Source organism: Columba livia, chromosome 1, assembly GCF_036013475.1.
Source record: "Columba livia isolate bColLiv1 breed racing homer chromosome 1, bColLiv1.pat.W.v2, whole genome shotgun sequence".
In the NCBI taxonomy this organism is placed as follows: Eukaryota; Metazoa; Chordata; class Aves; order Columbiformes; family Columbidae; genus Columba; species Columba livia.
This window is the reverse complement of record NC_088602.1, coordinates 186,758,747-186,781,468: the sequence shown is the minus strand read 5'-3', so window position 1 is coordinate 186,781,468 and position 22,722 is coordinate 186,758,747. Positions and strand designations below refer to the sequence as shown.

General features: G+C 36.1%; 1 protein-coding gene across 3 annotated transcripts in view; it reads right to left on the bottom strand.

Annotated features, from left to right (window-relative positions):
* The window catches only part of KCND2 (potassium voltage-gated channel subfamily D member 2), a 271,734-nt gene that overhangs the window by 125,922 nt on the left and 123,090 nt on the right, over positions 1 to 22,722 (bottom strand). The window lies entirely within an intron of this gene.

Below are 22,722 nucleotides of genomic sequence, written 5' to 3'. Positions count from 1 at the left end.
TGATTCATGAAAATATTTTACAACTCATGAATTTCACTTGGCACAATGTGTGTGTAGCTCATAAAAATAACTATTAATATTCACTTTTACTATACTCTATGTACAGTAGACATATGTACTTTGACAGAAGCGAAGGAAAATATTTTAACCGTAGCCTACAAAAACATGTCCTTTTCTGTCTTTTTATTTTACAAAGAAGGTGAAATATTAAATTTTCTAGAGAGCATACTTAGAAAATTTAGAAATCTCATGTAGGAAAATTAGAGCTATGTATGTTAAATTGACTCTTTATTGGAAGACTTTTTGAATCAGCATCTTAAAGACTTTTAAAATTATATTACTAACAATACTGAATAAGTTAATTTCCTCTCATTAAAACTTCAGTTTTATGGGGAGTGACATTTGCATTAATCTCCAATCATTACAAGCACTGTAGAAAAAGGGGAAATATATTTTAAAATAGCTCAACACTGCTATCACTTCATCAAGAAAAATTCACCATGAAATATGCTGTTCCCAATGGAGAGCTGGTACATGAAAAAGACTAGTCCGTCCCTGCAAGTGTCATGTTTAATGAATGTATTTGACAAATTCTGAGATCTTTAGTAACACATAATGACACAGAATGATTGAAGCAGACTATTAAATATATTCTTACTGTTCAGGTTCAAATTAAACTTCATGAATATACAGAACAGGTACACATTTCGTTTCAACTGGTGATACGAAAATCCCAAAGCAACATGTTTATCAGTTTATGCACATTGCAATTAGAATGTGTTACACTGTCCTACCACAGCTGAAGCTTTAAGACAAACTTAAAATGAAAACTGTCTGTAAGGAGTGGGGCATGATGTTACCACACAAACATTCTTAACTGTGTCTTAACCGTGTCCCACAATCTGTGAATATGAAGAAATAACAACCATCTTTAGGAAGGACTTGGCACTTGCCATTTCTGGCTATTGACTAAGATGAACAAGAATAGCCAATTATGCATTTAGACAAGTTACTTGCACTCAAACTTCTATATTAAGTTAATGGTTTCATCTTTTTCTATATTAACCGCTGACAACATGGATACTTAAAACCACAAATTTTCATTGACTTAATGTAAGTTTAGTTTAGGGTAATAATTTAGCAAATGGAAAAATGCACTTTTTGATTAGCATAAAAATTTGCATGATTGACTTTTTAGGAGACACAAATAACAAAATAGCCAATTAAACCATGTTGAGCTTTGGCCTTGTAATTTTTCTTCTTTCTTAGCACCCTGAGTAGGGTTTTCAAAATCAATGAGCAATGGACAGTTTCAGAGAATTCAATGGCTGAGCTGATCTCACTGGAAACAAAGGTAGGCCAAAAATGAATGCTTTTGAAATACTATCTAATGCTATCTGGATCCAAAAGAACAAAACAACTCTTTGCTTAATGGATAATTTGTATAACTGGATTATTTTAGATAGTTTTACTACATTGAGGATTTGAAGTAATTTCTGTGTATTTATATACAAAATAGATACAATGAAAAACCTGTTGACACCTAGTACAACTATGAGAATAATAATATATATATAAAAAAATCAATTTGTTGCCTACTTGAAGAATTTTGTTTAAATATATCTTCAATATAGTCATGTCCTTTACTTCCTGAATCTATTCTGAACCTTTGCTGTAAAAGCTTTGACTATAATCTGCTTCAATATTTGCATTTCTGCAGAGAAAAGCATCATTATTAATATACCCAAATGTGTGAAAATTCATAGTCAAAATAAGTCAGTAAAAATTCTACCGTAAGCAATGTACTTTCCATATGGATTCTTAATGATAAAAGAATGATGTTTGTCAATGATTAAATGTTGCCCTATACTGTATTACAGAGTAGCAAGCAGAACATTTCATATCCTGCACATTATTTTTCCTTTTCCTTACTTAAATCTTTCTAGCAAGCACATATCATGGCAGCTGGAAACACAACAATGACTGAATATGTGCAGATACCACTAGGTTATTCCTCTTGTATTGAAACCATATTACATGTAGCAAAGACATTCTGGCTGCTAAGTGTTATTTCTGGGTCAGCATCGTAACTCTCCAGGAAAGGTGTTTTTGCTGTTGGCTTGACTTTCCCTCTTTCTGATTCAACTGACATGGTTGAAACCATGCCAAGGTGAGAGAGCATTTCAAGTTCAGCAATGAGGAAAACAGCTTGGGTAAGTGCCATGAACAAGCAGCTTTCTGAGAGAGATGTGGAACGGAGATTAAGTGCCTGATATTCTTGAAATGAAGACACGCACATTTGCACAGTGAATACTGTTCTACTCCTTTCCTTCTCCTTCTCTCCCAGAGGAAACAGAAATCAAAGAACATGTATTATGTTACATTTCATTCCCCCAAAAATAGTAGTCTAGATTTTGAAATAAAATCTTAAGATGGAAGTATTCAAGTATAGTCATTCTTACAGTAAAGCCTATCAATAGATAAACTTCTCAAAGCAAATAGGTTCACTTACTTCCAAGGTAAAATGAGATTTTCTTCAGACAAGCCCAGAAAAAAAAGAGCTATCACAGTATTTAAGAAGAAAATACTGTTCTTGCAATAATACCTCATTCTGTTTCCCTTCTAGCAAGATAATTTAGGTACTAGGTACTTTTTCATTATTATTGCTGCTTATTGTCAAGTATAAAACCTTGAAACAAAAAAGGCAGGGTTTGTCTGTCCAGCGCACCCGACATTGTGCAAATAGAACAAAGGTAGGCAATTTAGGTTTAAGACAGCTCATTGGTAAGTGCAGGCAGACAGAGGCTGCAAAGGTACAACGAGGTAATGTTAGACAGTATGAGTGACAATGGTTTTGTTGGGGGTTGTGTAAGCATTGAAGCAAGGAAAGGCAGAATTTGTGATTTAAAGGAAAACAGAGAGTCGGGTTGGCAGGTATTTATGGGATGTATCTTTAGGTTATGGATGAAATCACCAAAGTACACACTGGAAAAATCTGCTGAGAATGCAAGGAAACCCACTGGGAATACATGTGTCTGGGTGACTATTTGCACCTGAACAGTCCTAAAACCACAGAGATGTTATCATTATGGGAGTCAATAAAGTGGCCCTGCAACAGGAAACAGCATAACATAGTGAGAGTCGCCATCATTTTCAGGAGTATAGAAAAAGGGTGTTCTAGCAATCCAGGCATAAATTGAACAGTTTAATTGAGTAGTGTAGGTAGAAAAAACATCTGTATGATTCATGTTTTCAATAAAAAAATAATTTCCCCAATACATTTGCTCCAATAAAAAACAGTTAGGTTAGGGTACTAGACCTTAACAGAGATTTGCATATGAATGAACCTTAGTGTGTACTGAATAATATCAGCCAAAAGAAGGAAACACCTAAAACTCTCAAAGATGCCAATCTGATATTAAAAAACTATAGTGCTGTGAAACACAGCAGTAGCCTATGAAACAATTTTCCCCAAGAATAAATAAATAAATATTTTTTGCCAGAAGCTTTCGGCTAACAAAGAAGGAGACAAGACCAAAAGCCAGAGAAGCATCTAGTGGGCATCCTCTAGGACAGTGACTGGACAGCAAGAGCTTCAAGACAGCTGGGAAAGGCAATAATCTTTTAGAGGATGGAAGAAAAAAGTGGGAGGGGAAAAGAAAAGAAAAAGCAGTAAGAGAGAACGTTTGGAGAGAAATAGGTTGCAGATTGACTATGAGCGTTTTCATAAAAGCTTGTTTGGCTATCAATTTTTTTAAAAACAGAGCTCATCCTTGTGTAGCTGTGATTATTCTTGTGTTCTTCATTTCCCCAGTTACGAAGGGTATGATCTCTTCAGTACAACTTGTTCGTTACACTGGCACAATTCCCAAAATAGTCTCCCAATCAGGGTCAAACATAGTTGTGATTTGCAGTCTCTATTGACTGATGAGCCAGCTGACTGAGACAGCTGGTACAGGATAGTCAGGCTTTAAGGCATTCCATAATTTCAATTTAATTTCAAAGGGTACACTATAAGTAGGCACAAAATAAATAATTTGCATGAGGACAAGGATAATCTCCTGAAACAACTATGGGATTCATAAATTATACAGTTATAGAACAGGCTCTCATTATTTTTTATTGTCTGAGCACAGTAGAATTGGTGTCAGTGTAATACTATTATATAAAATACATATAATATCATTACAAATGCATCTGCAGGGTTACTAGTAGTATGATTGGTACAAATTATGAGAAAACACCATAAACGTGTACATGCTTAAATATATGTATAAAACACATCAACAAACTCCACAGAATTTCAGAAGCCCACTTTGCCCTCGCCATTATCAAATATGTAATATGCCAACATTTATGATGCCGGCTCCACTGAATCTAAGCTGTTAAGGATTTATTAAACATAAAATTGTGTGTTTCAACAGCCACTACTGTTGAGGGTTGTCACTCATTCTAGTCCTAAAGCTACCTCTGTTCTATACAAATCCTGATTAGAAATATACACAGCTAATAACTATTTCTATCTGTGACATGGAATCATGAGTAGAGATCCTCTTTGTACTGAATGGTTAAGCTCATGACAGCTCCGGCAAACGTCTCTTTCTTTAATGTTTTGTGGGGGTTTCAGAGACCTGAGATCTAAATAATTCTATTATAGGTGATAGGTATTTAGGATTATTTAAGAAGCTGGCTTTTGGGACAAATCCAAAAGACAATTAGAAGGAACTAGAGCATAGTTAATAGAAATAATGAGGAAGATTAAAATGTTCTTCCATAGTCACTAACTGAGAATGGATAAACAGTATGTGAGCATCTTACAAAGGAAGACAAATCCTTACTTTTCAAATATTCTAAATCTTACATACAAGGTCAGACTACAAAAACTTTGCAAAGCTTAGGATTTGGTGAGATTTCACCTTTGTGGCTTCTCTCCAGCTTGCATTTTGAAAACAAACAAAGCCTTATTATACTTCCTTGGCATGTGAGTGCAAGAAAATGACATGTGAAAAATGCCTCCCCCTTTCCGCAAGCGTGACAAGCCTGGCACAATGGCATCACTTCTGTGTTCGCTATGTGACAGGACACCTCCCTGCTAGTGTCAGGTCCTGACGGGAGGAGCACAGAACTCCCTGACGGCCGCTGTCATGGGGGCCAAGCAGGAGACTACACAGAGCATGGGGAGAGGAAGTCCCACCATGGACCTCAGTTCTGGGGAAGATGCATGCAGCTCCCTCAGGCTTTTTGTCTCTGTTTTTTTCACTCAGACAAGGCAACTCCATAAAATGTGTCATTAGAACATAAACTTAAAAGGCAAGAGGACAATTAAGAAGCCTGTGTGCTCTTGTTCAAGTCAATAACCAGGGTGGATTGGACTCAAGATGTGAGTAGGAGCCACTGAAGACAGAATTGTCCATGTACTTAAATATTCTATTAAATAAAAGGACAAAATGAACACAACTTTTTTACTGCTGCTGTTTCAAAAAATAACTCAAAAAGGCCAAATCATAAGCTGGTATCTGGAAACTTTCTTATAAAATAAATAATACATGGAATCGTCTTAGACATAATGAGACAAACAATTACTTCTGGAAAAAATATTTTTCCTCCATGCAAATATTATGATCTTTAATAATTATGTTAATTTGTCACTTATATTCACAGCTCATCTGGTAAAATAATTATATGTCTTAACATTAACTTTGATTGCATAAATATTACATTAGCTTTGATCACACAAGTATTGTGCAATCACCATTTTAAATAGTTATGAATGTGACTGAATGGGTTCCAATTGAATTTTATTTAACTGGATTAGGAAATATTTTTCCTTTGATTTTTAAATAATACTTTTGATTTAGTTATTTTATATACAGACCATCAAAGTTTTCATTCTTTTATTAGCTCACACAAAAATGCTCACAAAAGCATTTCTACAAGCGAGAGTTTGGGGCTGACTACTATATAATTATTAAATTTTAACTATGTCCTCCATTCTATGGCATAACCCAGAAACAAACTCAGGTCCTGATCCAGCAAACATTTTAACACTTGTGTATCATTAGCATGTGATTAATTGCCATGATTACTTTCACCTGGATTACTTTGCTGTAAAATGTTTCTTCTGTGCTTAAGGCCCTGTATTTCGCTGGGTAGATTCGAGAACATGTTTAATACTTTGCTAGATGCTGGCAGTAGCAAGCTCTTGTGGATAGAGTTCCTAGCCAATTCTTCTATGTCATGGAGGACTTTGATGCCTCTGAGCAAATGCTAGGATACTGATTCACAGAAACTGAGGCCTTTTACCTTATGTGACTAGCAAAGAAAGCTGTCAACAGCTGTCTTGAATCCATATTAGCACAGTCACACGACATAGAGGAACTGCTATATAATAGTATAGTAATGCTGCTGTCATAAATGGCAGTTTGCTCCCTCACGACTTTGAGGAGACAAAATACGGCCAAAAGAGTGTCATTTGCTCATCTACACTACTTGGTTGATTCACATATCTGACCTTTTAGAACACGAAATTGGAGTGACTACTTATCCTTTGCTCAGGTGCTTTTCACCCTTCAAAGGTGATCTCTCTGGGGTGTCCATGGTGGGATATCACACTTATAGAAAAAGCAGAGAACCACATCCAGATCCTTATTTCTGGAGGTACTATTCCTGGATACAGCCTCACTTTGGTGGAAAAAGGCCAAAGAAACCTCAGTGCCTGCCAGCTTTATTTAAGAACATAATGCTTTTTTTAGATAGTTATATATCATCCTGGCAAACCTCTCCTAGGACACCAAACATCCGAAGCTAACACATGGTTCTGCTGTACCTGGGAATTCTATCCTCAGATCTACATTACCTTCTTCCCTCTGCAAGAAGGGTACCATAAACAACGCCTCTCCTTCATTGGATAGATTCATACTAGCAAGTTCCCGGCAGCTCCTCAATAGCTCAAATCTCTCAAGATGCCACCATTCTGATCTGAGCACAGTGAGGACTGAATGCAAAGGAGAGAAATAGTCAGAAATTTATTAAACATCGTCCTTGGTTTCTCCCTAATCTGTTTCCCTGCTCAGAGGTGTTGCATGCCACTTTTGGACCAGTCTCTATTCCTCCTATCTGGCTTTGGGACATTTTCCCAATTTTTGAAGTTGCTTTCTGTGAGAACAACTGGTTTTGTTTGTTTGTTTTCCCTCTTTCTTTCTCCTCCCCTCCCTTTACTTTTGTCTTCTTTCAGAATGGGAACTGGAATCCCTCCAGACTGTCACCTCCTCTCCCCTCTTCCAGCCCTTCTTCCCTTTCTGCAGCAGCCTGGGTGTGGAAGTCTTTATCAACCACAAGAGGCTGGGATATATCAACAAGGTTATCCATTGCAGTTAGCTAACAGAACTACTAGCGTTTTTGATGAAGCCATAGCAGCTATTCTAGAGGTATTCAGTGCTGTCCTTAGAGATGACCTAATCCATTAGGGATAGAGGATTTCTGTGTATATGTATTGAGATAAAATCTACTGCAGACTTTTTAAACTAAAGAAGATTTGATGTGGTTTTACATTTTACTTATGTTCTTTTTAGAGAGAAATGCATGGTTTTTATTGTTTGGCTGTAAATTCTGTTCTTGAGGCAAAAATCAAAAGGGAACAATTAAAAAATTACTTCAGTGACTCTAAATTGGCCAGTGTTGACACATAGCATTTCTGCTTTCATCCGTTTTTCTGTCTCCTCTTTCTTTGGGGTAATTATGTCTCTTTTAAATTCAGACAGTGTTTTCAAAACACAGGTTGATATATCCAATAACTTTGACTTCATATTGTATTTTTGAAGCCTTTAGAACATTAGCATATAAAACTGGAATAATGCTACTAACTGCCTTCATGCATTAAAGTCTGTTTACCACATGTATTTTACTTCAGTTCTTATATTGCAGAGTTCTTCAGGAAGCATGAATAACTCAAGTAGACAGAACAGCAATTGAAAAACAAAACTAAAGAGCAAATGGGAACAGATTTCAATGCAGCAAGACAAAAGAACGCTTTCTCTGGAGGATATAGTACTGAAACAGATAGTGTATTAACAGCTTATTTTACAATACTTTACATTTAAAGATGCTTTAAATGAGTCTTTACCTTGTTATATTTCGACAGAAAAACCACATTCCCAGTGTTGTAAGTCATAATTGATCATAACAAGCACGTATTATCTATAAATAACCTAATCAACATTCAGCAAGGAGTTGCATAAATGAGCCCTTCTACATATTGCACCTTATAATGAGCCACTACACAACTAATGACTTATTAGTGCCATGGGCAATGAATGATTAATTAGTCAATTCAAAAGTGACTTTTCATGGGTATAATTGCTACCTTTTCTAATTTCTGAAGGTTAGGCAGAATTAATGCCTTGTTGGCATACTAGACCTAATAGAGTAAAAACTTTGTTTGTCAACAACACACTAAGAGCAGGGGTGGTTCCTGAGAGCTGATTGCACTATATGGAGTATGCACTCTGGTTGTGGATTCCCCATATTACAGTCAAATACTTTACAGTGAGACTTGTCTGGTAGATCTTGGGGAAATTTAGGAGAGCAGCTAGCAAGTGAGAGCTGGAAGTGTCAGAGAAGATAAAGCGCTCAGCTTCTGCACAACTGCTGCTGTGCCCGGAGTGTGCTGCTAGCTTCGATTCTGGCACAAAGCTCATTCCCTCCTGCAGCTGCTGCTGTCCTCTGCTCCTTCTTGCTTCCCATCTTCCATTTGGTGTTACTGTGTCAGCTTCAGAGATGTATGGACTAGACATTGCTCAACACCTGAGTGGACAGAACCCCATCGCATGAAGATTTGTAGGGAACGTCCTTAAACCTGTGTGAGACTAGAAGCAATTAACAAAAGAATAATTTCTTTACAAAAAATGTGTTTGGTGTTTATGAAGTTCTAGGAAGGCTTTCACAATACCAGTATAGAGATACTGGTAATACGGTGACCCCAGTTTGTGTGAACCAAAGTCCACATAAGCCAATGGAAAATGTTCTGCTGAATCCAGTGGCATTAGTAAGTCAATAAGTAAAAGAGATGAAAATCCTAACTTGATTACAGTGAACTCTGTGTGGGAACAGAAAGCTGTAGTGAAGAAAGAAGCAGATTTCTGTGCAATATTTTTGTTTTTATGTAGGGCAGTCAGTGGAGGGATCAAAAGTGGCAACAAGAATCTATAACTATGTGATCATTTGGCCCTAATTCAAGGTGATGAGGCAGGAGCTTGACCAGCAGATGATCTGTTCTGCGATTCAGCAGTCTCACAGGGCTAATGAGAGCAAAGTGTTGCTTCCATCACCCATCTGATGCCCTCATTCAAAAGCCTTCAGGTGCAATTGCTGACATGACATCAGTTAATAAAATTATGTCTTCAGTTAAGCACAGTTGCTGCATATATGAAAAGGAAAAAAGAAGAAAGTATGTTTGTTAAAGCCACATGGAACTTTTTTAGAGGTTTTTGTTTGACCCAAGGTAAGTTGGAACATTATTCTTACTAATGTTAGTACAGAGACCAAAACTATTGCTTCTGAAATGAATACATCTAACTAGAATCTGTTCCCTCAGCTTATTCAGGTCACTTGCCGAAGAAAGTGCTGAAATTATCAGTGGACAAGCATGTAACAAGAAAACATCAATAAGCAACACATAAAGGGACAGTATTATACCTCTGAAATACTCATACGCATTATTCTAGGTTATTGAAAAACACCTTGATGGTGGGGCACAGCCATCCAGGTGATGCTGTTTGACTGCCTTATTTTAGATTTTATTTAAATATATATAAATGCATATTTATTTATTCTTGAAATCCAATACAAGCTGTAAAGTAAGATTCATGCATCACTTAAAGAATTATGTCCTCTTTTCCATGCATTTGTTCTCACTAAGGCTTGGGTGATAGTTAGGTTCCCTCCATGATTTTTGTTAATTTATGTAGCCCATTCCTATGATGTTATTTCTCACAGTTTCCAAACAGGTGAAGTACTTTCGTGCATAATTTCCCTGCACAAGAAGCTATTTCACATACTTTCTTTTTGTGTGTACCTTTTAAAATTACACCTCTGTACCTTTATTCTTTGGATTGAAGATTACTCTTCAGTTATCTGCCCCACCTCCTGAACACCTGGCTGTACCAGAGACATGTTTATCCTATTATTTTACTGTTTTGCACATGAAGAACTGCACCATAAACAGTTTAGCAAATACAGTAGTGAACATACCATCTTCTGCTGTATGCTATCACTTGAATCGTTGCTGGAAATAATGGACCTGGCACTGAGGACAGAATGAAAGTGAGAACATTTTATCTCATGCATACTACAATGTTATGTTCCATGCATATACAGAATAAAAGTGGTAAAGGGATATCTAAATATGATCCATCTAAGTATAACATGATTGAACAGCTGCAGTCCTTACTTGTAGCCACTGGTCATTCATCGCCTGAGAGGTTTATTAGAATGCTGTTACGTTTGCTGCAGGAAATGTAAATGTAAATGTTGCAACTGAGACCAACAGGGAGATAAAAGTTTCATGTTGTTCTCACAGTGTTTTCCCCTTTCTGTTGCTGTCTGTGGGCTGGCAAAGGTTGTGACAATGGCTATGCTCTAATTTGTCTTTTTGACAAAACATAAGTCCTTATAAACATAAAAACAACCAAAAGAAAAGGTTCTGCAACAAGGCATGTGCATTTAAAAAGTAATTAACAGGGATTTGTTTTGCTCTTTGATAATAATTAGAAACAATATTGTTCAAAATCTTAATTATGACATAGGTTACTTTTATGTTATTTTTTTCTTGAGTAGAACTCTAATTAGTAGCTAATACACAATTACACTGCACTTTGCATATAAGTGAACAGATAATAAAAACACTGAGGTTCATTAAAGTGATCAAAGAGAACTGCATACTCTCCACTCCTTTTAATAACTGTTCTACAGAGAGCTAGAAGGTTTTTAAAAAGCCAGAGCAGTCCTTGCTATTAATGTACTGAGTGAGTATAATTACCTAAATCAAGAGAACACAACTTACTTGCAATGAACTTTCCAAATTAAAATCAACACTTGACTACTAACACAAATGAGATTCTGCTTGTGAAAGGATCATTATAATTAAGCAAAAAACTATTACTTTAAACTATCATGAACCCTTAGGACAATGACCTGAGTTTGTAAGAACTGTTCCTTATAATACTGAAACCGTAAGACTAACTCTCATTGACTGGTTTTCAGTTTGAAACATGTACTCATTAGTATGGATCTAAATTCACATTATATCCACTGTGAAATTTACTGCATGGAAAGAGATTCAGAAATCTTTATAGATTGCCACTGAACTGGGTAAAAAAATGTGCATCACTTTTTAACTGCAGATAAAAATTGCTGGGAAACCATCCTGTCCTGAAAAATATGAATGAAGATTCCAAAACAGAGCAGCAGGAAATAGTAAGGCAGAAAGAGACAAATAATGCAAAAAGGTGAGATGTTGTCACAATCAAGAGGGAAGCCTCTGAGATCCATGTCTAGGTCACTACAAATCAATGGGCACAATAACGGTAACTGGGAAATAACCACTGTGCTGTTTTTCTCATGGGCTTGTTAGTGTAAAATGCTGGTTTGGACTGGAAAGAGAGCAGCAGACACTCTCATTCTGTGTAGTTGAGCAGGAACCGTTGACCATGCTTAACTACTTTGTGAAATCCAGATACATTTCTAACAGATGAAATCCCTGAGAGTAAAGTCAGCTCTTAAATTTGAAGATTTGGCTTACAGTGGTTCAGTGACATGAAGTACTGAGGGAAAAATCTGTGAAAAAATACGGCAGTTCTACAGGGAGAAGCTGAATAGATTTAATTCATAGAATTCATAAAATACTGTATAATAAAATGGAAAATTTGTTAAAAAGCTAGTATGAATAACAAAATGCCAAATTTCAATGAACATTGCTTGCTAAATTCAGACTCAAGATTGCTATACTAAAGGCCGATTATGAAGCCTGTTTTGGGGTTTGTTTCTGAAGAAAAAATAGTGTCTATTTCATCTAGATTATTTTCTGAACATGTAAGAACAACGCTAGGCATTTTTAAAGAGAAAAGTAAGAAAAAGTCTGAAGTTACACAAAGAGAACCAGAGGTGCTTTGTTTAAGTGAATATTTTCATAGTTTGCTATAGTGGGACCTTGTTCATTAGAAATTAGGTCTTTCATACTCATTAAAATGTGTTTCAACAAGACACCTATGTCAAATTGTCTTATTTTTAGTATATTGATAATGATGTGTGATATTAGAGTATTGCACTAGCCAAACGTAAGTATTTTGTTCCTATTAGCAGTTATATTGAATGGAATTTAACACAAACAAAACTTTTAGATTTTCTTACAATAAAGCTTCTGTTTCGATGCACATGGCTTATTCTTGTCATAGGGAGCTTTTAACTATACATGTACTTATAATTTGATTGAAGCATTTTCATTTGTGTTGATGCTATTTCCAAGTTGGTTATTTTTTTTTTTTCCAGAATCAGCTTCCTTTTTGAACTTCATGTAATTATTTCTCCTGGTTCATCAGAAAGGTTCCAAGCTGATTAATTTTTATGTAGTGGCTCATAAAGATATAAGACATTGTTTTGAAAATAATGGCTAATTGTTTTAAAACATTTTTGTATTACTTGGTCTTTGATTGCATTTCAACATTAAAAGTGTTAGAACATTTTCCATTACAGAGCAAATTTACATAAAGTCAGCAATGGGACAATTCAGGAAACTAGAATTATTCATTTAGCAAGTCCTTGTGGGCTCAGTCTCTGAGTTGGTTCTTCTGGTTCTTTGCATGGCTGCTTCTTCAAGTAATAAGATTTAAAAATACTTATAAAAACATTGTTGTAAATTCATAAATGGTTCTTGAAAGGCATAAATTAACCAAGAGTTATATTATATCTATCTGTATCTTTATAGACATTTACTGCCTTTGTACATCTTTCATTGCATCTGCAAGGTGTCCCCAACACCAAATGTTATAATAAAACCATGGTTGCTTTGCACACATAACCATGGTTAACCAAGCGTGGCTTAGCACAGGGGCATCAAACTCATTTTCACTGGGGGCTCCATCAGCCTTACAGTTGCCTTCAAATGGACGAAAGTAATTTTAAAACCGTAGAAATGTAACTATTCCTATATTTATACAGTCCTAAAATTACATTTGGCTCTTTGAAGGCAACCACAGGGCTGATGCGACCCCCAGTGAAAATGAGTTTGTCACCCCTGGTCTAGCACCTCAAGGATTTATCTAATTTTCCCAGTAGTTCCTCATTGATGTCAATGGTCTGTGTGAAAACCTGTGTCAAGTTCTATTTCATCTTGACTGTTTGAATCACTCAGCTGAGATGTGATGTTCTGAGGACAAATGCTGCTTAACAGCTGCTTCCAAAGCAGTGGGGCGAGATTTTTTACACCTACACACGAACTTAAAAAAGATTCAGAAAGATAAGAAACCATTGTGCTTTCTGTCAGCAAATGGAGACACAGAAGTGACACACTGCTGTTCTCATGCTCTTAAATTTGAAGTGCTAAGGAACTGCAATAAAAGCCACACCAAACCCAAAACTTTCATCAGTTCAATAGCACTACATGGAATAACATCAACTATTTCTCTCTTGTTATTCATAATCTAAATATGCATACTAATATTTTCTTGATTTTAATAACAATTGTTTCACATGGTCTTGAGGATGGCACGATGCCTGGAAACCGTTCCACTAAATTGCATACCATGATGATCTACTCTTTGGATAGTCTCCAGGACACAGGCCATGAAGCATAATTAAAAGCAACTAATAATTAACTCCTATAAAATGTAACATGAAGGAAAGGAGTGATAAATTTACATATATACTATAAGTAGCTTCAATACTTTCATCCCAATGAGCCAAAATAGCTAGCTATTCTGGTGATTACCAGTGTATATACATATGTTAAGATAAAATCTGAGAAACATGGCTCATTCTTTACTTCAGTACATCAAAACAATGGAATCTGTATATCTTAATGAGCACTTACTATTTTGTATTTTGTGCTACATGCAACCTATTATCAGAACTGCAACAGTGCATTTTATATGGAGAAGTTTCAGAAGCTAGTTTCACAGAATCACAGAACCACACAAATAGCTGAGGTTGGATGATATCTCTGCAGGTCCAATCTCCCTGCTCACAGAGGGCCACTCATAGCCAGTTGCCCAGAACTACATCGAGACAGCTTTTGAATATCTCCAAGGATGGAGACTCCACATCCTCTTTGGGCAACTTGTCCCACTGCTCAAAAAAATCAAAAAGTTGACTGTAGAGTAAGCAAAAAATTTCATAATGCTGCAATACAAAGAAAGAAGAGGAAGCTTAAATCAGACATACTTCTATTTAATAGCTTTCTCACAAATTAAATATATTAGAGGTACTCTGTCAAGCTGTGATAATTCTACTCATACTATATATGAACTCTCACTAGTCATAAACATATATTCAGGGAGGGTTTGAGAGTGCATGCGTGTCTTCAGTTACTATATACACTAGCAGTGAGAGATTTTACTTTCACTTGCACCTAACTAAACTAAGAGTAATTCTACTGACTTATTCTCTTTAATGGAGTAATGTGATGTGGTGAAACGGAGAAGAATGCTAGGTCTACTTGTGTTAAAATGACCACCTTAATGACCATCTATTTTTAATGACCATGAATAGCTAAAATACTAGCTTATCTCTTACTAAAGGTTACTCACAAATGTCTCAACACAACCTGGTAAATAACGCAGTAGAAAACTCAGATGTCTAAAAATATGCCAGAGTCACAAATAACAGAGCATGCATATTCCCTTAAAGTCATTTTGGAGGCAATCATGGTACATTTGTTTCAATGAAACAAGACAAACTAAGAAAGTAATTAAAGATATTGCAAAACAACCGAAAGTTCTATCTCATACACAGAGAAACTGTTGTCTTCTTGATATGCATTTAATCTTTCCTTCAAATCTACCACTACCTTAACAGACCTGCCATATAAATATTTCTAATGATCAGTCAATACTGCCAGTCTTGTCATCAATCACTACAGAACAAGTACTCTTTTCCACTGTAAGCAAATAAATCGTCCTCCAAGAAATTATAAGTCTTCCAGACACACCTCTTGATCTTTGGCAAGGTCATCTCAACTCTTGAAGCCTTCATGGAAACATAGCATATGTCAAAACTCAAAGATGGATGAATGCAAGGAAAAAGTAGATTCAGTTTTAAAAACTGTCAGAGTAAGCAAGCCTATCTCTTTAACAAGCAATGCATCAGAAACATTTTAAATGAAAAGTTTGATATTTGATTATAATATCTAATAGTACTAATGCTTCTTCTACACAGAAATAAATCACAAATGCTGGTTTGGAATATTGCTAGGAATTACACAAAATTTTGTCACAATGCTCTGGAATGAGATTTGATCCTTTAAAAATAATTATTGGGAAAAAAGTGTGTACCCAGTTAACAAAAGTATCTGTCCAACATGTCTGACTACATGAAGGAAATATGTTCAAATTAACTTAAATTTACAGCTGCTGCTTCAGTGTCCGAGGTACTATTAGAAATATTAGTATCAAAAAAAACTTTAGGGCATATTCTTGTGTGCCTTTTCTTTTATGAATTTCTATTGTCTTCCTTTGAGCACACAATGCAGCCTTCACAAAGCGTTTTGCCTTTATGTGTTTATATTAGGACTGTGGGTTTTGCTTGTTATATTTTTTCCCTTCAAATGTTCTTTTCTCCATTAAATGTAAAAAAATACTGAAAGCAAAACAGAACAAAAATCTTTCTTTGGTTGCTGTTGTTCGTCTTCCTTAAAAGTCAAGAGAAACAAACAAACAAACAAAACCAAAAAAACCCCAAACAATAAAGCTTTTGGAGAATTTATTTCTGCAAGAACATAATTATAAACCAATTGCTAAGAAGTGGCTTTATATAAAACTGCTTTACCAGAGAAATGGTCCACCAATCAGAATTATTTCAGCTGATGAAAAACAGGGGATAATAGAAAGACACTGGGGTAAGAGGCAATTAGGGTCTGATTTATGAAAAGATGTCTCATACAAATGAACATGTTGTATGCATTACTGAATTTACAACTCACCTCAGCCTACCAATAAAGAATAAATTTATGGAGACATAAAGAGACACGAGTTGGAATAGTCATCCCGGAAGAAACAGTTGTTACTCGAATAAATTTTAATGGCCAAATCTTGTCCTGGGGAAGGGGCTGTTGGCTCCTTGAAATGATGCTGGAGTTGCAGATAACATTCAGTCAGACCAGAAGATGACAGGAGCCAGAAAATGAGTGAATTTGTAAACTATATCTAAGTGGGCGAATGTCTGCCTGGGGAGAACAGCTACTTATTACCTTTACCCATAACATGAAAGGTTCAAAAAATATCACAGGTTCCAAAAAACAAATCAAAAGAAGAGCTGTTTTCTTCACATAAGGGAACTAAGCTAGATTTAGATGAATGTTGGCGCACAACACAGGAATGCAATAATCCTCATATTTCCCTATGACAACTAAACATATGACAGTGATTCACAAGAGATTTTGCAGCATAGGTGAAAGATGTTACTGTTAGTCAACAGGACAAGGTTATTCTCTGGAGAAATAGCACCCACTTATTAGTCTGGAAATAAAGCCCACATACCTAAACTGTTTACTGTGAGATAACACAATATGAAATATATGCATAAAGCATATATACAACCTGAAGAGGAACACCTGGGCTCCTGATGTATGAGGGGGGTGCTGGAACATTTAAGTGCCTTCACTGTGATGTTTCCTTTATAATATTATATCTTATCTACACTGCATTAGCAAAGATGTATTCACTGCCAGCCAGTTTGATTCAAATTAGGAATGCAGTAAGGCAAACTCATCTGAATTCCAAATAGTTTAAATTGATATATACAGGAGAAGGCTGGTTCTGTGGCTGTGTCACAAGACAGAAATCAGGAAAACAGATTCAGACCTTTTCTTTACCACAGCTTTTCTCTGACCTTGAGGAAAGACAGTTATGTCCAGACTGTTAAAGGTAAAGAGCTGGATAATATAAAATATAATTTACAGACAGGTCAAAATAAATAAAATCAGATTTTTTTTCCCCCAACAGAGTGTTGATAAATCCATTGCTTCATGATGATGTCCATGCAGAAGGTGACAGTTGATCAAAAATTCCAGTAAGAAGCAAAGACTACTAAAAACAAAGATAGAACTGCTGCAACTAGAAATCTCTGAGACTGAGGTTGCTGCAATTTTGGAGGGTATTGCAAGGGAGATACTACACCATGTTGACCCTACTCTCATACTCTTTCACAAATACTGCTCCAAGTAGCTGGTGGAAGTAATATGCCAGGCTACATGGATCTCTGATGTGGCCATTTCTGTGTTATTACAGAAACTTTTAACTTGCTAGCTTGGGAAGTATTTTTACTGTATATACCACAAAATTAAATTCATCTGTTTGACAAGCTGGGTAAATATTGATACAGTTAGCTCACGGTGAACATTATGTTGTCACCATTTCATTACTACCACTGCAGCTAACGTAAAACAGGCTTATATCTACATAAGCTGTAGTTATTCAGGATAGAAATATCTATAGGTATCCAAGATATACTTGTACAAATTAATTATCAGTTTTAATGTTATGACACATAATACTTCTTGAGATGAGCTAAAGGTGCTGTAACTCTTCGTATGAACACATTTGCCTCATATGAACATATCCCATAACACAGTGAAGGGGATACTCTGCCACCTTGTGCCAAAGGGTTGGAGCAAAGACAGGAACTGTCTTTGAGGAACTGTCAATGATGAAAAGCTGACACAGCACAAAATGTAATGCCATAAAAAGTCATTATTCTGACAAAAGTTCCAAATCCCATTGATTTTCAAACAGATAAATCATCCAGGAATATTGTCATATTACCGTGATTTAACAAGATATACTGAAATAGCTGAGCAATTTTAAATGTTTGTGCACTCGGTCTTAGCCAGTGGCAAATATAAGATAATTTTGTTTAGCCTACCCTGAAATGATTGAAGTTCAAGCTAAGCTGATGAATGGTAACATGTTAAGCAGTAGTAACCTAATTGTGTGTCTGACTTCTCAGGCTCCTAAGTCTGCTTAAGTCACTTTGGAAAATTGGATTTTGCTAAGTCATTTATAACAAGATTTTTCAAGGTATTTAGACATTTTACTCTCATCAAAATCAGTGGGAGATAGATGTTACAATGCCTTTAAAAATCTTGTTTGTAAAGCCTTGCACTGCTGAGCAGAGCAAAAGAAAAGGAGACCTGCACATGCAGGCTGGTTTTGGACAATGACTTCTTCCTGGGAACAAGAATGCAGTGATGATTGAGGACAGACAGACACTAAGGACTCACTGTGCACTCATATAGATCCTCAGAGCAGGATCAAGCGTCAAGTACACATGGTAAGGGAAAGGCTGGGAGGGAGGGGCTGAATGACAGTAATAAGAGAATACTTAGCTTAGGCTGATTCTGAGTTTTAATGGCTATGAACCATTGCAAGTTAAAACATACAAATAAGAATGTATGTCACAAGTTTTTTTCAAGGCAGTTTTAGTCAGTTGGTTTCTTGGTACCACAGCAGACATGAATAAGCAAGACATGCTATTTCTTGAACTTTGAACTTTGGTACTTAAGAAAGTCCGAAGCCACGACAGATGCGGGCTATGGTGCCCTTTCTCCCTGCTCAGATGGTGATCGGTGAGAGTCTGACAGTGCATGGAAGGGTGAAGGAGCCTGCATGTCATTCTTGGTCCTTAAAGGGCAAAGAGAGAAACTGCAGCCCAGCAGAGGGCTGCGTGACCAGGCTGGCTGGTGTCTGTCGCAAATAAAAGTGAAAACAAACAATTCCAAGAAATAACAGTGATCAGGATATTTCCTTATGAGCTATATGAAGAAGAGAGATCTGGATTTTTAATGTACTGACCTCTGCTATTGAAAATGATCCTTTACTTTTCTCTGTAGCTCAACTTAGAAATGAGTGGGAGTTATACACCTGTTATGTGAGAATGGAGGGTGACCATAAAGCACCTCTCTTTGAAGTTAGTTTAAAATATTATCTGAGGTGTAAAATGCAACCCTGCTTTTTCACATGCTCAGCATGATTACAGATGTCTACAGTGTATTCTTTTTATTAGCTACTTAATAGTATATGAATTGAAATAACTTAATGAAATAGAGTTAACTATAAAAAATTTGACTATTCAATCCACAAATGAAGCTGAGAGTGCCAGCATTATTCTTTTCATAAGCTTTTCTACTCTTCATAGTCTTTCAGCAGAACTAAGACAGTAGCAGGGAGCATGGCTGAGCCCCACTGCAAAAGTGACAACCCTGAATAGCATTACACAGCATCCCAACATAATTTTAAAACTAACTCCAAAGTTTTTGAAATGTAAAGCACATGTAAAGGGGTGAAAAAACGCTGCCATTTTTTACCTCCAGGCTTTTGTGTGTGTGTGTGTTGTAGGTTTGGGGAACTCCGCATCATAAAAATATGGGAATAATTCCTCCACGGTAAAATTAATTCCTATCTAGGATTGCTGAATTGGAAGAGTTGCACATATCAAAATACTCATCATGATACTAACAAAACTATAAAAAGGTAAAGATTGCAGAGGGTTCAGGAATGAAACTATGATCTACAGGAGATGTGCTGTTCTTTTTCTCCCCACAGTATCTAAAATACCTTGCAACCTGTGACAGAACTTTACCCTTAATTATGCTATTCTGAAAATGAGACTCTGATACATCTGATACAGATATCATGTTCAATCAGAAGAAGGACCATCTTAGAAATATTTAAAAGGAAATAAAAATATATAAATGTTAATGAGACAAATTCCCACTGATCTGTAGACCTTTTGCCTCTTTCAGAGTTGCAAGGTTTAGAAATAGCAATTCAGAAAGAGTAATAAAGTGAATGTTTTTCATCCTTTCCTATATGTTAATAGATGAGACTTATTAGGTAAAGTGAATATTATAATGCTTATGCATGCTAGGCAGCAATTTCCTCATGTGAATGGAATTTCTCACATGCATTAGTATGATGCAGGATATGTCAGTGGAAGCTGCTTATGAGGAAGTGACATTGAACAGAGTCACAGAAATCATCCTCTAGCAGATACAGTGCAACATCTTGTAAGCCAGATAGTTCAGTGGTCACAATTTGGAAAAGAATTTGCGTTCAGCTCCCCTTTAAATGCCTGGATGCATAACTCTTTGGAAAATCTGACTGTTCCTAACAGACAATCAAATATCAGAATTATGAGAAACAGACAATGTTAGGAAATTCTTCAGAGTATCCACAACTATTCACATCTGTATTATTTCCTCATATAATTTGCCCCACCAATAATGACCCTAAGTGTAGCTATCACTTTAGTCTTTATCACATAACTGCACAGCAAAGCTGACAAGTGAGATGGCAAATAAGTCTTGACTCTTCTATGGATTTGTAGACTTTTTTTACTTCAAAGACCTCAGGCTGGTTCTTGAAATTACTGTGAATAAAAGCATTCTTCTTGGAGATGTCTGCAGACGAGTAAAGAGCTGCTTGTGTCTGGGCTTCAGCAGATGTCCTCAGCAGAGCAGCTTATCAAACCCTTTGCTACCAGGCAGAATTCTTGGGAATTCTGGATGTTGTGATACCTTTAAATTCCCCAGCTCTCTTGTAGCACACAATACCTGTGACTTTCTATTTTTCATGCAACCCAAAGTATTCAAGATTTGTTGAGTAAGTGTAGTGAGACTATTATGAACGAAGCTCCTGTTCATAGTTGCAGGGTCTCCATCAAGCAAATTATGACTTTCAGTCCTACTTCCCTATGTCTTGTGCTTTTACACATTTATCTATCTATCTATCTATCTATCTATCTATCTATCTATCTATCTCCCTCCCTACCTACCTATTCTTATGTTTCATTAAGAGGAAGATGTTAATACAATACTAAGTTGGCACTGGTGAAAAACTGAAGAGGTGTTTGCTGAATCTGAATTTTTATATGTCTGCATATTTCCATGTAAGAATTTTTGTGCAGTTATTTATGCCCATGTTTTAGAGGCAGTTAGCAGAAGTCTTCACACTTCACGCTTCTAGAAGTTGCTGGTTAGTATTTGGCAAGAAGTGCATTTAGCTTGCTCGCATGCTGTAACCTGCAATACAAGGCACAGTTTTGGGCTATGCTGTGGAAACACCACAATGTAATTTTAAGAAGAAAGGTTGAAACGATCACATTGCAGTATTTTAGGTACCACTGAGTGTATATTGCATGATTTCCGTAAAGTTTCATGGAATCCAAAGCTTTCTAATCATGATTGCATCTATTTACACTAATTATGTAATTATACTAATTGCACAAATAGAAGGCAATACATATCACTGACTGAAGCCAACAAGTAATTATCAAATCAAAAACAACATGAAACCAAACTGGGACTAAAACTGAATGAAAAGCTAGGTGTTTATTCTTCAAATGTGTGCAACAAGCCTGCATAGTGTCTCCAGTCCTTCTCCCCTTCTGTCTTTTACCCAGAAGAGAACGCTCCCTACTTAGGCTCTGCCTCAGGAAAATTTCCTGTTAAAACTCCCTAAAGCTTGTTCCAAATACCGAAGTTGAACTTAAAGATAGGTTTAAATGTTGTCTCAAATAAGTTGAGAGTTACACCTTCCAGGAACAGCGGGATTTCTAGGTGGTATCTGTACCATGAATATGGGAGGCTGTTGTCAACTTCCTCAGTATATTGCATCAGTGAAGTTTTATCCTGTTTGATTTTGTTTTGTCTTATGTCTCTTTCTAGCATATGCAGGATGTTGTATTTCAAGAATCCAATGATAACATACAAGTAAGCATTTAAATAACAAAAATGCCTAATCAAGTACTGCAAAGTTAATTATACCTTAATTCACCAGTCAACTGAGGATCATACTTCCCACAGACAATCAACCACACAAATATTTCACTACATATAGATAATGTAATTTAATTTACAATCCTTTACAATGCATTTTGCCCCTGGCAGATCCACTACCCATAATTTTATTGCTGATTACAAAAACAGGATGAGTATTTCAAGCAGGTCATAAATCAACTCAAGAATGCAGTAACTGGTAGGACAGACTAAAACCGTGTTTAAAAATCACGAAGCTGCTCTGAAAGGCTACTATCAACTGTGCTTGACAAACTCAGATATCTCAAATTATTTTGAAACTTTTGCTTTGGTGAGAAAAAAAACCCCAACCAACCAAAAAAAACAAAACCAAAAACCAAACAACAAAAAACCCCAACAAGCAAACAAACAAAAAAAACCCCAATGATTTGTCTTCAGAAATAAATTATGCCAGTGCTGTCATAGTGCACTGATTTCAGTCTCTATACAGCTATGTTTTGGGCTTTATTGTGTCCTATTAGAGAAAAGACTAGTGATTTAAACAATCTTTTTCCTCCCTATATGCAGAACAAATACTACCACTGAATTTGGGTTGATGTAGGAAAGGAAAATGGCTGTCTGTTCACTAATTAATCTCTGCCTTTAAAGCTCACAGATTGTTCCAACAAAAATGTGTTGATATTGATTTGGGACCATGTTAG